The sequence below is a fragment of the Carassius carassius genome, chromosome 14 (assembly GCF_963082965.1).
Source record: "Carassius carassius chromosome 14, fCarCar2.1, whole genome shotgun sequence".
Lineage (NCBI taxonomy): Eukaryota > Metazoa > Chordata > Actinopteri > Cypriniformes > Cyprinidae > Carassius > Carassius carassius.
The window spans coordinates 22,412,894-22,426,750 of record NC_081768.1 but is presented as its reverse complement, the minus strand read 5'-3'; the positions used below and the strand labels follow the sequence as shown (position 1 = coordinate 22,426,750).

Sequence of the window (13,857 nt, the reverse complement as noted above, 5' to 3'; positions counted from 1 at the left end):
GACAGCCACATTTAGCTGCAGTGTGCCTGTGGGCAAAGTGTGTTTGATCAGTTTCACATGATTACAATAATGCACTTTAATCTTTATCCAAATACAGCTATGGCTTCATGATACAATGACAAATTCCTCAAAAAAGAATGTTGTTGAATAAAGGAGGAAGAATTAAACAGGAATTCACTCAACAGTGCATTGAATAAAATAAACTGCGCAAAATGCTTTAAGAATGTATGGAATCAACACAAGGCCTATATAAAGTGCAAAAACAACAGCGACTCAAAACAATGTCAACATTTGCTATGAAATCTCATCTGCCCATAAAACGATGGCTTTTATGTGCATGCTATATGGGTGACAGTGAAGCAGTGTTTGTTCTAGCATTGCCAAAGCAAGAGTGGTTTGAATTTTATTCGCCAATAAGCCTGTCAATCTTTGTGTATGTGAGCGTGTGTATGTGTGTGTGTAGAGCAAGGAGTGAAACAAGACAGTTGGACTTGAATGCACACACACCGATGCCTATTTAATTAGAAATGTGTATTAGAATGTTCGTGGTCACAGGGTCCTTATGGGGCATGAAATAACAAGCAGCTGTGTTCAGGGTGTGTGTGCATGTGTGTGTGGAGAGGTTTATTAGCTCAGTCCATAAAGGCAGTCTGGGATTCGCACAGGGACGCCCTAGGCTTAAGATCTGAACGCCACACAAGCAAGGCACTGCCTCTGAAATACTAATATTGGCCCTTATTTCTGCAAACCCCCCATCCCAGACCATTCCCCCTCTACCAGGGCTTAGTCTACTGCTGGTCTGCTGTGCGCTTTGATTTCTCCAGCCTGACAAGACTTGCAAAAAGCGAACCCTCTCAACATCATAAGACTCTCCATTGTCAATAAAATCTGAGTAACCTCTACTCCTGCTCTAACATTACACTCATCAATGAAATCGGACACGGTTAATCACACACCTTTCCTCTTTTAGCATTACTATTTCGGTTGGCTTTACGCTGACCAGATGTAAGAAACCAGAAAGCACAATACCTGATATACTTCTTACATCCATCAAAGGGTAATCACTTTTGTCAGAATCAAAGAGGCTTTGTATTAATTTAAACAGGCCTACAGATAAGCCAGATTTAGGGAGATTCAATGTGATAATAACTACAGTTATGCCTCCCGCATGTAGCTTGCATCTTTTTCTAGCCTCAGGCATTCACATGTAGAAGCTTACTAAAAAGAGATGGACAATAAAGTGCTCTGGACATGACCAAACTGCTCATGAGATTTTTACCCAATTTCCTAAAAATCCTCCAGGGTGGATGGTTTATTTGGAAATCAAAACAAGCTATATGAAGCCCATTTTAATTCCTTGATTATGTGACCGCATCCTTGCTGATTTTCTTATCTATTACTACAGGTAAGTGTGCTTCAAATACAGTACCATTCAAAATTGTGGGGTTGGTTAAACATATTTAAATGCTAAATTGTTATGAAATATTATATCAAATTTAGAAACTGTTTTATAATTCAATGCATTTTAAAATGTAATTTATTCCTGTGATCTAAAGCTGAAATTTCAGCATCATTACTCCAGGCTTCAGTATCACATGATCCTTCAGAATAGACCAACAATAATTTCTATATTAGTTAATTAGAAAAGTTTTTTATTGTTTGTAGCAGCCACCTGCATTTAAAATCTATTGACAGTTGAAAAAAAAAAAAAAAGACATTCTTTTAGTCTTTACTTGTTACCTTACTGGTTTACTGGAATTCAATAGGATACAAGAGCATGTCTGGTGCACATTCTCTAGTATGACAGGAAAACAAATATGATTTCTTCAAAATGATTGATCAGATGTGAAACCATGCTGGCAGGAGACGGATTTAAAAAAAAAAAAAAAGACAATTGAGCCACTCAGCCTTTGCTAAATTTATTCTAGCCTTCTGTTGGTTAAACATAGCAACAGTATGATTTGCACATCAAAAACTAGCACATGGCACTTGCAGAAACTGCAGATACCTGGTCATTTTGTCAGTCTAGGAAATGCCAACTGTCCCGTCAACATGTCACCACACAAAGGGCTGTGGGATGAAGGCAGAGGTGTTGAAATGGCCCAAAACCCACCTTAATACCCTTCAGTTTATGAATGCCCTCGGCTCCCAGTGTAGCTTTATGAGGGTCCAGAGCCCTCTCCTTTTGCGGTAACAAAATGAGCAGGAGTCTAACACAAGTGTCCCACCCCGGACCAATTTCCACCTCATAATAATATGCTTAACAAAACATTAAAGAACAATCCAACACAGCCACACAAAAACAATCAATACTTCTGCCAATTACGACTGACATCTCACATTAGAAAAGTACAAGAAACTAAACACCAACCTGTAATAACAATCTGCATTTCAGCAATGAGCCTCCAGTGAAAACAATACAAATTACCAAAATAAAATGTGCATTGCAGTAATGAGAAAAAATTTAAATAAAAAAAAATCTTAATCTTTCTATTATAAGCATTTTTAAGCAAAATATGTTGCCTTTTATCTCACTGTGGAAAACTCCCTTAAATGAGCGTCTCATGCCTCAAAGCCAGTTTGAAGGACATTTCAAGCTGCACACAAACACCGCTTTCAAATCAGCAGAACGTCTGTTTACATGAGAGTAATATTAATTCAGAAGGCAGAAAGTAATTAAGCAGTCTTGTTTGCTAATCATCGTCTGCTGCGCTGATGAGGGATTACTGCAGACCTCACAACAAAAGCTGCCAGTGTAACTTGAGTCAATTTGCACTCTCTACAGAAGGAGCTTGACTATTTTGAGAGTCTCGAGTACAAATCAATTTTTTTGTTGAACAACTACAGTACGTTTAGGTGACACAGGATCTATCATTGAAGCAGGAAATTAGACAAACAGGCAAACCAAAATGGTCTTGTTGTTAAAATAATAAACTTAAAAAATAATAATAATAATCAAGTCACTACAATTCTCTAGGATGGACAGTGTCTTTGTTAACTAAAACAAGATGAAGCCTATTGTAATAATTAGATTCGGTCATTACATTACTGCTGTTCTTTCTTGTCTATTACTACATAGAGATAGAAATATATATATATATATATATATATATATATATATATATATACAGTACAGACCAAAGGTTTGGACACACCTTCTCATTCAAAGAGTTTTCTTTATTTTCATGACTATGAAAATTGTAGAGTCACACTGAAGGCATCAAAACTATGAATTAACACATGTGGAATTATATATGGAATTATATACATAACAAAAAAGTGTGAAACAACTGAAAATATGTCATATTCTAGGTTCTTCAAAGTAGCCACCTTTTGCTTTGATTACTGCTTTGCACACTCTTGGCATTCTCTTGATGAGCTTCAAGAGGTAGTCACTTGAAATGGTCTTCTAACAGTCTTGAAGGAGTTCCCCGAGAGATGCTTAGCACTTGTTGGCCCTTTTGCCTTCAGTCTGCGGTCCAGCTCACCCCTAAACCATCTCGATTGGGTTCAGGTCCGGTGACTGTGGAGGCCAGGTCATCTGGCGCAGCACCCCATCACTCTCCTTCTTGGTCAAATAGCCCTTGATGCCTTCAGTGTGACTCTACAATTTTCATAGCCATGAAAATAAAGAAAACTCTTTGAATGAGAAGGTGTGTCCAAACTTTTGTTCTGTACTGTACTGTACTGTATATATATATATATATATATATATATATATATATATATATATATATAAAATGATAATATGCTAATACAGTACCATTTAAAAGTTTGGGGTTGGTAACATTTTAATTTTTTAGGGAAAATAAAATAAAAAAAGAACATTTATTTGTGTAATGGTAAAGCTGAATTTTCAGCCTATAGGTTGATATTAAATTTTGAGCTGAAATAGGCTGATTATTTTTAATTAGAATTTTTTTGTGAGAACCAATTATGAAAAAAGGATACTGATATTTGCTGAAAATTACATTTAACAGTGTTATTAAATTATTAGTGCTTTGAAAATTAATTGAGCATTAGATAACACTGATTGTGGTAAATTGCAAAAATCAATCAATCTCTAATACTGGCTTGTAACCATTAATAGGGGTCCACGATAAATATCGGCCGATAATTAATGCATATCTCATCAGTAAAACTGGTTCTCTAATCAGCGGTAAATTCCATCAGAGAACCGGCTTTACTGATGAGATGTGCATTAATTATCGGCCGATATTTAAGATGCGCATTACTCAACGGCCGATATATATTGTGCACCCCTAGCCATTAAGGTACAAACTTACAGTGCATCCATAATTTATATGACAATAAAACCTTACAATACTTTATTTTAACCTGTAACACACTTGGAAGATTTCTCAAACAGAGCAGTATATAATTTCACTTCTCTGGCCCCAATAATTGTTTTAACCTTGCAGCTCACAAACCTTTTAACGTTGCTTCTCTAAAGCACAGTTGGCAAGGTCAGACGTTTAGGTTGGGGGTGCGGACAAGCTTCATGGAGTCGGTCGGCTTCTCGTGCTCCATCTTGTCCTCTGTTCCTGTCAACATAACACCCCACCAACGTCACCTCCACCTCCTCCATACACATGTACCCCCGCCCTGTGAGCCTTTCATAGCAAAGACTATGATTAATAGTTGTGCGATGGGCCCCCCCATGAACTCAGCACACTGTTGAGAGGCTCTGAAACAGGACAACAGTTGCATCCCCACCTAACACTGGGCCTAAGCCCTGACTGTCAGTCCCCGGTTAGAGCACTGTTAACTGGCCAGATTTACAGCTACTAACCAGCACTGGGTTGCTGCTTGGCAAAGAACAGACAAGCATCCATCATCACGACTTATGGAGCATTTTATTACTGCGGGACAGAGGCCATGATGAGCACGCTGCCACCCTGAGTGACACCAATACAATGCTGTGGGTGTTAAACTTACCACAGGGACAGATGACTTACATATGAAGCATGTACTGTGGATTTACAGAGCTAAAGTAACACTTCAACACACCTTCGGAAAAGCATCTGCACGACTTCAAGTAATGCATTTCATTATTAAAAAAATTATCCTGCAGCTACACTTAAACCTTTGCTATGTAATCTACATTTACTACAATGAGCACGCAACAAACAAAAAGGGGGGAAAAATACAATAACGTTACATTCAAAGAATAACGGAATTCTCAATGTAAATTGGTATGAGAAACTATTTACACCCACTGCCAATAATACGTAAATGCATAAAAACATCCAAATGTTTTGTTTTTGTTTTTAGCCAAATGGAAAAGTATTAATATATGACAAAATTAATTAGTTGTGAAAAAAAAAATCATTGATCAAAATTATATTACAAATTTTTTGCCTTCTTATCATAAATTAATATTATTCTGAGCACCAGGTGTTTCTACAATCTTAGCATTTTAATTAATAATTTTTTTGTTAGGCATCTCCAACTAGTCTCTTCTGCATTAATGCTATATATTGGGGACAAACTGAAAAGGGAGCCCAGAAGATCCCACAGCATTCCTGTACGGAAGTAATTCACGTATGTAATTCATTGGTGGGGATTATGCAAATCGTGAATGAGTGAATGAGCACCCTTTTTACGAATGATTGGATTGCATTAACATACACACACGATTAACTATCAAATATGAGGTTTATTATATGTGAATCTGGAAGTGTCTTTTTGGGAAGGTCCATTTTTACACGCACAGTAACCCAAATTAACTCAGATTTACGAAAGTTTCATAAATGATGCCCATCGATCAGACAGGTAGTCCCATCCCAAACTTGAGCGATTTCTTGAGCCAACATGAACGTATCAAGCTAGTCAAGATAATGATGCAAATAGCGTCATAATGTTTTGAGAAAAATTTATCAACAAATTAACCTAAAAATTAACAGTTGGATGTTTTTGAATAATAAACAGGGGCTAGGACAAGCATTTAAAATTATATATATATAATTTAACTTTTTTTTTTTCGTAACGTGATATTTAGCCCCTAAAATGCGTATTTTTACCAAGGCAACCCTGCTAAAAAAAAAAAAAAAAAGTATATTTTAACCCCAGGAAGCAATTTTTATCGGCGAACCACATCGAAGCGTGATTGGGCTAGTTTTGGACTAGTTTTGAGAAGCAACTGGGCAGGATTTGTTGTAAAAACCTGGCAACCCCGATCCGAACGCACGTGCTGGAGATATACTTCTAATTACAGGAGCGTCTTTACTGGTGAGATGTGCATGAAAAATCGCATTCGATTTTTTGCACAGCCCTCTTATGTCCACGCGCACGTTACGAGTGAGTTTATCTGAAAATCGTACAGATGAGGTGTGTGTGTGTTATGGTTTATGGGGACACAAATGTCTATAATGACATGGGTATTACAACGTAAACATGGTTTATGAGGACACATCCTGTGCCCTCGTAATGGCTTCAAAATACTAAACTGTGTTTAATTGAAATTTTAACCTGTTAACCTGACCCCCCCCCCCCCCCCTTTATGGGACTCACAGCTGAAAGTGCTCTACCTAACTTATAATTGTAACAGTTTCCTACTTCAGTGTGTTACAAACATAATTTTTGTGTCTTTGGAAAGAAGACCCTTTGGGCTTTACTTTTTATCAACCAGATTTGATAATGCTCAAAAATATTAAAAGTTATAGATACTGAAGTGCCTTGAATTTATTTTACCACACAAATCTTTTTTTATTTGATATAAAAATACATGAAATCAGTCCTGGAGCAATCTAGAAAAGCAATGGGTTGAAAGTCACATGTCTCATGAGTTTCTATTTCAAATCTGAATAAGATCTCATGAAAAATGTGGCTCCTGCTAATATTTTTATGAGACTATGTCTACACCCCCCCCCACCCCCCAAATATAAAATAAATATTTACCAACTGTTTTGAAGGCTTCTACACCCTATTTACTCCTTAAACATACCGCTGCATAGTTTGTTTGTTTTTTCAATTATAAAACACTAGACAGAAACTCAGACATCATATAAGTGATTTATTTGAGCACTAGAAGAATACAATAAGAATAATTTGAGTAAGAAAAATAATAATAATAATAAAAATAAAAAAAAATTTAACTTTGTATTCCAATTACAGAAAATCCTGAGATTGCTAGAAATGCAGCATTTACAATGAATTACGATGCAAATAAGTGCTGATGTGCTGATGGCCACTTATACAAATGCGCCATAAACTAAATAATCCACTCTCTCTATTCATCTGATCATACAGTAATAGCGAGCTGATTCGGGCTGATTTGCACTCAAACAGATGGTAATCATGTAGATACATTCACATTCAACATAAAACACTCTTTCACATATATAAAAACTGTTGACAAATAAAAGAAACGCGTCAGAGCGCGTCATGAGCCAGCACCAAAATTCAAATATACTATCTTTCGGCTAGCTTTCATTCATTCTTTTTTCTGGTGGATCGTCTAATTCTGTTTGTGACACTGTACACTGCAAAACCATGCCGTTTTTTTTACTACCAAGATGCAGTTTCTGACCGTGAGTTATTCCATAACAGACGCAAACAGTTCTGTCGCTGAAGAACTGAAACGTAAACAAAGGAATTATGATCCATATTACAATGTTATTGCTTCGTTGGACCAAACGTATGTCGTTCAGTGGACCCTTCCCTTCCTAACTAAACCAGGATTTACAGCTGTGGATGTGTTTATGACTCGTTATTATGACGAATCTGGTATGTACAGCGTTTCCATTGTTCATGTTTTTATGTGTACTGCTTACACAAATGTAGCAAATACAGTCTTTATAAGCTTTCCATTGAAAAACCGTGATCTGTCGTCGATGCTTGAGGCTTAGATCTTTATGATAATATATAGGTTGTCAAGATTAAATTTGTCCGGTTTCATTTAATCTATTCATAAACACTGACACGTGTATGATGAGGGGCGTTGAGGACGCCCGCATCGGGGTGCATGCAAACAGGTTAAACATGCATTTTTCAAGAGCGAGAGAGAATTAAAAATTAAAAAGCATGGTACACGCTGCTAGAAACCTACAATACAATAACCTACATGCAATGGCTCATATGGCTCGTTCAACCACACGTCACAAATTCAAACCGATAGCTCACAAACTTTTTAGACATGTTTAAAAATGATCGGGAGGTGGGGAAGTGCTCGTAAGGCACTCTGCTCGGCTCATAATTCCTCGCACATGGTACGAGCCGCGACCAAACAAGCATACACGATTTCCACACGATTGAAAAAAAATAATAAACAAATAAAATAAAAATCGCATGCGAACTCATACGACAGCAAAAATCGCACCGTGTAGGCCCATTTTAAGTGCCTCCTCAAAACACAGCCTGCACGTGAGGAGGCGTCGTCTTCTTGCTTTACAAATGATTGCAGACTTAGAAGTTCATTACCGCCACCTATCTCTCAAATGGACCTTTGACACTCCCTGTACAATATCAATAAGGAGATTCATTTTTGGGTGAACTCTCTCTTTAAGACTTTAAAATCCTTTTCGGACACTTCATGACTTAATTGACAACATAACTATGATGTTGCATGCTCATAGTTTCATTTGCGCTTTAATATGGAAATTATATACAGCAAATGCCACAGCATTTGTGCATGTGATTGAAGAGCCATTGCTATGAGCACATTACAATGGCTGACAGAACAGGAAAATTTGTTTTTACTGACATAAGGCCTGACAACATCTCATCTGATCACAGTTCACTGCTGCTCTTCTGAAGCTCTGCCCCAGCATTAATTGTTAAATATTTTTACCGTGTTAAATCGGAATATTATATTTATATTTATATATATATATATATGTGTGTGTGTGTGTGTGTGTGTGTGTGTGTGTGTGTGTAGCATGCGTTGCCACGCTAATTGTGACAGCATTATTGATCATTTAAAAAAATTACTCATGACAATTATTTAGGCTTGTCAACACATCAAAGAAATCAGACATGTGTGGTATTAGTTACAAGGTTAAAACATTAGCAAGTGTTTTCTTCTTATCTCTCATTAGGACAGGAGATCAATGTGGAGAAGAGGAGCCAGGGACAGTCCAGAATTGTTTTTGATGGAAACCTAGGACGGGAGATTGGGCGTAATGGAAGGAGGCCTCTCTCCTCAGGGGACAGCAGTTGTAAATTCCTTCCAGTGAACCTCTCACTATTCACCAGGTTAGGTCATTTCATCTCTTTGACATTCACATCGGGACAGTAACCCTGCCTTTAAACCTTCAGCTTAGCATTAGAGGTTAACGATAATAACTTGGATATTACGTATGTATCAAAATATGGTGCAATGTCAGTATGAGGCAAATCTCAAGGCTGCTCCAGTGACCAATTACCGATGATACGACTTGTCAACTTGCCTATCATCGTGACCCTTCTTTAAGTGAGGCGGACTACATTACCAATTTAATCAACTCAAAAAAAACGTTGTAAAGAAATAAAACAATTAATTTATTTCTTAATATCTGTCGTGGGAGTCCTTACTGTTCTTTCCGTCTATAATATTCTGTCATTTTAAATCTAAGTGACGTCCCTGTAGAAGCATTCATCACACTGATATTGAGAACACACACTCTACTTTCTATTTGTTTGTAATCTCAGATGACGTTACCAAGGACATGAGTGGCAGACCCTCATGTTTTCTTTCCTCTCCATTCCTTTGAAGGGGATAGGGAATTTATTTGCTCCATTTGCCGTGGTAAGTAAACATATTTGCATTTGTGCCAGTCTGATCTGACTTATGACTCTTTTCTGTGCACATTCTAACAGATCATCTAGGTATTATATACATGCACATATCAAATGGCAGTGTCCATAGGTCCTCAAAGAAGCAGGATATTCCCACGTCCCCCGGGAGAAACCCTTCTTGGGACGCCAGCACATAGGCACAGCTGTGAGCCAGAGACAGATCACACTTGACCTTGAGCTATAGTTCACTTTACATGCGTGTGTTAAGACTGAGGAAACACTCTCAACCATTCAAGCAGAAAAGATTTAACATGTGCAGGTTGAGATGTCAAGTATAGTTTCAAATATACATATGTATGGAGACAAGAATTTGCAAATACTGTACTCAGGACCTGTCAAAACCATGGCAAATGTCTTAATCAAGAAGACAGTGTCAAAGAATTCATCCACAGCCCTTTGTTCAGGAGATGAAGAGATTGCAGAAAGTGCCTGAAAAGAACCAGCGATCAAAGTATCACTGTGATGTTTACAACAAAACTCAGACGCTATCCAATCATTGGATGGTGTGGTCTGAACTATTAGAAGAGGGATTTCTTTAGTACCTGAAAACCAAACGAGAGGAAAGGCTAGGAGTACAGGCTAAGTGAGAGAGTTGTCAATCAAACAAAGCTCTGGTATTGGATCTACCGGGTGGCATCTTTAAACCTGTATTTGTATGAATAAAAATGAGAGGATTTAGTTTGTCAGGCTTCCTCTGCAGACTTGTCAAAAAACCTGACCTTTGACGTGAAGGGAGGGGGAGGGCTGGAGGAAGATTCAAAGCTTTAAAGGACTAAGGCTCAGGCTGACTTGTGAATAAAAAGTGAATACTATGAGCATGTGAGACATCTTCATTCTCTGGGATATCAAAAACATCCCAGAGAATTACTTGACCCCAGAATGAATCCCAGTTCTCAATTTGATGTTAAACAGACCACGTATCAGAGCTAGAATATCTCCCTCAAAAAACCAATAGATCCATCAAGCTGCTGTCCAACAAGCTAGACGCAAGATCTAAAGCTCATTTCTTCAACACCAGTGTGTTTTTGGATTTAAAAAAAAAAAAAAAAAAAGAGTCTAAAAGCAGATGACGGAAAAACAATGACATTCGTTTGTCATCCCAAGATGCTTGCTTGTAATTCCAGAGGGGTTCAGGATTAACAAGAACATCCAAGTGGCTTCTGCTGCCTACAGAGGGCTATTGTTGTTTACGTTTATTCCCAAAAAAGGCTACCATAATTTTATCCGGTTTCTATTAAAACTTAGAGAACGTATAAACATATTTGGACTTACATGTTAATGCTTTCAGCTATCTTTAAGAGCAAAATACTTCCTGTATGAGTTTACACATTGGACCCGACCGACTTTCACTGTATAGACAAAACCTGGCTGAGACACTGTAAAAATCGTATTTTATTTTACAGAATAAAGTCAGTCAAACAGGTTTAGAACAAGAGGGAGTGGAAATTACACTTCTTTAAGCAACATGTCCCTTTTAACACATTAAACAACATCCAGAATCATTCAATATAACTTTCCCCAAAATTAGGGCAGAAAATGCAGAAGCCTGCAGAATCAGCCATGGCCTGCTTATCAGCAACCAAGCGTAGCTCTCTCCGTAAGTCTTGTGCAAATAACACCCGAAGAAATAGATCACTGCTGTCACCACCTTCATGCTTGAGATTCCAAGACAAGAGACGAATCAAAACCTCAGCGATGACTTCAGAACGTCCTTAAAAAAAGTAAGGTACCTGTGGCATCTATAACAAAATGTAACCTATGTCCCTGTTGAAATACAAAGCCAATTTCCATTTAATCTGCTTCTTCAACCTATTAGTAAAGAATTTAATTTGCGAATCCAATTATTATTATTTTTTGGGGGGGACTATATGCAAATCTAAAAAAAAAAAAAAAAAATTGTAGTCTTATTTAGTACATTTTACAAAAACCCCACTAACTGCTTAAACCAGGTATACTGTACGTGTAGGTGAGGAAGCATGAACACACGCTTCTGACATCCTAAATTCAGGAAACTCTGTTTCATAAATACAAAAATGGCCTTATTCAAGAAGAGAATACTTTTTTGTGGAACGAGAGACAACACTTCCTTTCCCAGAACAATCTATCTCTCGGGCTGACAAGCCTCTCTGCTATATTTACCCAACCTAAACTGCAGATGATATACTTCCAGCTGCACTCTGCCGCCATACGGCACATGTGCCTGCCAATCAAACGGCTGGTGCAGAGGAAGGAGAATGAAACCTTTATCAAGCCAGTGAGAGTGGCTAGTAAACTTTTGGGTCTAATCCACATTTCCTTCAGCGGTATCTTTTGTTGTTGGCGAAGATAAAATGGCCACAATGTGATGGAATTACTAGGCTTTCATTAAGAAGACAGCTGGGCTACAAAAGTCCACCCAACACCATTTAAGAGACATATAAATTTGATTCACAGAACAATGAGCCAAAACACTCACAATATAATATGACCCCAGTTCAGCTTACTTTATCTTTCTCGAAAAGGCATTAAACAATTTTTTTATGCACACTCACTAAGCACTTACTCTTTTGAATCGATTATTAAGATAGAAATAGTAAAACAAAGCAGTAAGGTAAAGTCTGAAAATCAAATTAATGTTTTTAATACTTCCAGAAATAATTTGACCCCTTATTGTGCATCCAAGAGTACTATTCAGAAGTTTGGGGTCAGTAAGTTTCATTTTATTTTTATTATTAATATCTTGTTTTCAGAAAACTGATCAAAAGTTATAGTAAAGACATTTATAATATTACAAAAGACAAATGCTCAAATAAACCCAGCTGAACTTCCGATTCATCAAGAATCTCGGTTTCCACAAAAATATTAACCAGCACAATGGTTTTCAACATTGATAAAAACAATATGAAATTTTATGTGTGTGTGTGTGTGAGAGAAAGATTTCTGAAGGATCAGGTGACACTGAAGTAATGAGTAATGAAAAGATGCATTTTAAGATGCATTAAAATGTTAAACAGTTATTTTACATTGTAATAATTTTTCAAGATATTTCTGATTTTTATCAAATAAATGCAGCCTTTGTGAACATAAGAAATCTTCCCAAACATTTGAACGGTAGTGTGTCTAGGCTTGGAAAACAAGCATCATCTATGTGGGACTGTGAAGTAGCTGAATGAAAGTCAACACTTTCTCAACAGCACAAGAGAACTAACAAGGTCTTTGCTATGGTTCAGAGGGGGAGTCTGGCAGATTTCTCCCTGTGTCCAGACACAGCCGCTCCTGTCCATCTCCGAGCAGCATTATTCTCCGGAGAGAGGACTCCCTGTCCAGGGCTTCCATTACAGAGGCATGACGACATGCAGACAGAGTAGAGAGCTGCTGCACATCTCATCAGCTCACACCCCTCCATTAATACACACTGAAATTCACCACGATGAATCAGGCTGGCGTGCTTAACAGGACTTTCAGCTACCAAAGGGAAGTCATGTTAGCCGAGAGAGTTTGTGCCCCGCTTACCCAAAAGACAGTCTTAAAGGGCTTGTTTTAATCAGTCATCAACTCATTAAAGTTCCTTGAACTCATAAGCCCTTAAGATTCTAATGTAATTCTGTAAACAAACCATAGGGGTCACTGTTGTGGTCATTAGTGAGAAATTTATAGTAAAAAAATAAGAGGAATTGTGGAAAAGTTCTCTCAACTTATTTGGCCATTCACTATGCCTTCAAAAGTCACCTTCAATAAGCTGTCATAATATAATAAAATAATTATTTTAACAGTAAAATAAATCAAATAGTAGGAATTTTCATTCAAAATCTGTTATAAAATGATTACAATACCTCTTTAAGTTAAAGAGCATCACAATAAGAGAGAATTTTAATTTATTTTTGAACAGAGGAACAATTACATAAAAACACAACATAACATTTACCTTAGCTGTCCTATTCATTAGGAGGCATTTGTATAACTTGATTGAACAAACACTGACATAGTTTCAATGGGACCCCAAACATTATGAGGTACCATAAGAGCCCAACAGTAAGACACTGAGAAAGATAATATTGACTGATTTGAAAAGGCCATCACTTTCCTCAGAGGAAATTTAGC

At 37.3% G+C, this 13,857-nt stretch overlaps 1 protein-coding gene across 4 annotated transcripts in view; it reads right to left on the bottom strand.

Moving 5' to 3' along the window:
- Window positions 1–13,857, bottom strand: part of LOC132157357 (Golgi-specific brefeldin A-resistance guanine nucleotide exchange factor 1-like) — a 91,086-nt gene that overhangs the window by 67,558 nt on the left and 9,671 nt on the right. The gene's annotated exons all lie outside the window — the stretch shown is intronic.